Source organism: Pygoscelis adeliae, unplaced genomic scaffold (assembly GCF_000699105.1).
Source record: "Pygoscelis adeliae isolate BGI_AS28 unplaced genomic scaffold, ASM69910v1 Scaffold131, whole genome shotgun sequence".
Classification (NCBI taxonomy): domain Eukaryota; kingdom Metazoa; phylum Chordata; class Aves; order Sphenisciformes; family Spheniscidae; genus Pygoscelis; species Pygoscelis adeliae.
Genome location: NW_008824058.1, coordinates 1,041,903 through 1,045,525, shown reverse-complemented (window position 1 = coordinate 1,045,525; position 3,623 = coordinate 1,041,903). Strand labels below are relative to the sequence as shown.

At 42.4% G+C, this 3,623-nt stretch overlaps 1 protein-coding gene across 3 annotated transcripts in view; it reads left to right on the top strand.

Annotated features, from left to right (window-relative positions):
• GPD2 (glycerol-3-phosphate dehydrogenase 2 (mitochondrial)) overlaps positions 1 to 3,623 on the top strand; it is a 66,272-nt gene that overhangs the window by 41,668 nt on the left and 20,981 nt on the right. The window lies entirely within an intron of this gene.

Genomic DNA, 3,623 nt, shown 5'->3' with positions numbered 1-3,623 from the left:
ACATGAGCCGACAGTGTGCCCAGGCGGCCAAGAAGGCCAACGGCATCCTGGCCTGTATCAGAAATAGTGTGGCCAGCAGGAGCAGGGAAGTGATAGTGCCCCTGTACTCAGCACTGGTGCGGCCGCACCTCGAATACTGTGTTCAGTTTTGGGCCCCTCACTACAAGAAGGATGTTGAGATGTTGGAACGTGTCCAGAGAAGGGCAACGAGGCTGGTGAGGGGTCTGGAGAACAAGTCTGATGAGGAGCGGCTGAGGGAACTGGGGTTGTTTAGCCTGGAGAAAAGGAGGCTGAGGGGAGACCTCATTGCTCTCTACAACTACCTGAAAGGAGGCTGTAGCGAGGTGGGGGTCGGTCTCTTCTCCCAAGGAACAAGCGAAAGGACGAGAGGAAATGGCCTCAAGATGTGCCAGGGGAGGTTTAGATTGGACGTGAGGAAAAATGTCTTTACTGAAAGAGTGGTTAAACATTGGAACAGGCTGCCCAGGGAAGTGGTTGAGTCCCCATCCCTGGAAGTATTTAAAAGACGTGTAGGTGGGGCGCTTAGGGACATGGTTTAGTGGGCATGGTGGTGTTGGGTTGATGGTTGGACTCGATGATCTCAGAGGTCTTTTCCAACCTTAATGATTATGATTCTATGATCTTCTGAACATGGTAAGAGTGCTTGTGTCAAGAAAGCTTTACCTGTCTGTTCTGGAGGAAGTTAAGCTTGGAGGCGCTTTTATCTTGGGTTTGGAGGATCTCTAAATCTTAGTTGGAGAGAATGGCGTTTAACTGAAAAGTCGAAAAGGTTGAGATGCAGAATCTTTGCTTTGCTTCCTCCTGTTTCTCTCTAGAGTGGTAAGGGTCATCTAAGTACCAGGACACGTTTCTCTTTGAAATAAACATTCCTGATGCCAAACTAGCACACATGTAAATAGCTGGTTTTACTTTAATCAGCAGAAAATATGCTTTGTCAACTGTGAATGGTGCTGTAGTAAGAACTGATCTGACTACGGTACCTTTATAATGGGGGGTGTGCATGGAGGAGGAGCAAGCGCTTCTTCAGACATCAAGAAAAAAAGATAATTGCATATGAAGTGCAGGATTTTAATGTAATTGTCTGGGGGGAAAATGTGCACGTGTGAGTTGGGGGGCTTTAAAAACAAAAACCAAACAAAAACAAAAAGCTGTTCCCAAGTATCAAAACTATTGTACTGTGACCCGATGTCTACCAAACTGTTGCAGTATTATTCTCCACAGATGATAAATTTCTGAGCCGGTAGGTCACTCTTCATTTCTTTCAAATCTAGACCTTGACAGATCTCTCCTTTTTAATACTATGAAATACTCTAGGACTCCACACTGTAGATCACATCAATCTGAAGCCAGTGGGTTTTTCTAGATGTGTAGTTAATCAGGAACTGGTTATTTCCCAGTCCTCTTCCTGCAAATACATTACATAGGCACTCAGAGTTCCTTTTGGACAGCTGAGAATTGAGTAATAGCAAGGGCTTTCTCACATCAGAATAATGATGAGGGGAAAATGGATGAGAGTTTCAGAGAAAGCATGAAAATGTTATCTTGAACACAGAGGTCCAAATCCTGAAATGCACTGAGCGTATCCTTAGCTCACTCTGACATTAGGAGCATTAGGAGTTTCAACAAAATGCTGAGCAGCTCTTGGATTTGGGGCTTAATAAATAACTGTTACTTAGATGTTTGTTCTTTTTAGAAATTACACCTGTTTCCACATTATTTATTCTGCTGATTGGTTTCTCTGGATTGCTTTTGGTCTGGACAAATAAGTCACAAAACTGGGAAGAGGCAAGCTTGCAAAACTTAAACAGTAAGACTTCCCGTAGACCAAAGCTAATATTGGCTAACACTGTAAATTGTGCTGCTTTTGTGTGACGAATCCACTCCCTGTGTCAGACAGAGAAAACCAGTTTGTATCGGGTACCACCTTATGCACTGATGGCAAGAACAAATTGAGGGAGGATCAAAAAGTAACGAAGGAAACCCTCTTGGCCCTGGGGTCCTTCTACAATGAAAGAATAAATCCCACCGCATGGGAACGGGTACCTCGGGGTTTCATGTATACGTAGAGGGCACTTGTTTGAGGGTAGCATTTCTGGTTTGTGCTGGGTTTCTTGTCCTGTGAAGCCAAGACTTGCAGTATCCTGTGGGTCAGGCGGTCCCCCACATCAAGCACCACGATAAAGAGGGGTGTCTCCAGAACACTGCACTTCTGAAAGCCTTCGACTTTGGGCTAGAGGAGCATTTCCTGGATTACTTTGGTGTATGTGCTGTATTCTGCTTTACGTAGAAGCAGCTACTGTAATGCAGCTTGTCACTGTTCTTTGTCTTTTTTCTGTCTAGTGTTCTCTCTCTATATATGAGATACACATTCTCTCAACCCTGCATTAAAATGTTAAGGTTTGAGGTAAACCTCATAAGGTCATCTTATCCATTCCCTGACACTACAGCGGCATAAATGTTGATGCATTTACTTAGTGATTTGCCTGCCACTTCTGACAGATGGTTGTTTAGTCTTATGCATCTTGTGTGATGGAGCATCCCCAACTTCTCTTGACATCTTGCTCAGTTGTTTTGCTGTTCTTTTCTGCAGTTTATTCTGGGCATTGTTTGCTTAGTTGAATTGGAGTTACTGTTTTTCTTCATCGGTGCTTTATCATGTTATTGTTTCTGTACGCTTCGCATAACTTTTTTTTTTTTCTTGTAGTTGAAGACTGATTGCACTGTATCGTCTCCGCTGTGTTAGAATGAGAAGTTTGGGGAGGGGAGGTGGTGCCTTCGAGGCCATTGATCCCATCTTTATAACTTTGCCCTTTTAGCTAGGAACAGATTATTTGCGCAGTGGTTCGAGATTGCACAGGCAGAATCAGAAGGACCAAACTTTACATAAACCATTTATACTAAACGTTGGGAATGCTGGCAACATAAATCAACTACAATATCTATTACAAATTTATCACCTTATCAGTATTATCTTTGATAGAAGTGGTCAAAACGCGTGGGGAAGTGAACCGTACCTCAGGAAGTTTAGCCCTCTCGTAAATTAATTATTCAGGACACACAGAGCCTGGCCCCTTCAATGTATAGTAATTCTTTCTAGGCAGCATCCAGGACTTTAACTTCAGTGGCAATAATAAATAGGAAAAGTCTCAGGTGAAGCCAGTATTTCAAAGTAATTAATCATCTTCCCCTCATGGTCCCTCCGCCTCTCTCTTGGTTTTCTTTAACGAGGGAATTTCGGTAATAAATCTTTAATGATATATGTTAAGAATCCTTCATTAATTCTTGTCTACTTATTTCTCTTTTTTTGATGCTTTTATGTTGTATGTTGGGAGGTTAAAATGCATATACAAGAAAAAACAGCTATAGAAAGCTGGTAATTTGGCACAGTCTCTGAAAGGTTGTTTCTTGGATGTTGAATGTTGTGCGGTACACTTGCTAATAGGAATTGTTGATTAATACTGGTTGGGCTGTCAAACGAATACTTAGATACAGTTACAGAATTACAGCACGATTGCACAGGGAAAGGTAAAGAAAAAAGTGATTTGTCCTTTTCTAAATTGGAGGTGAACGAGTACTAATTCCCAGTTTCACAGTGTGCAAAG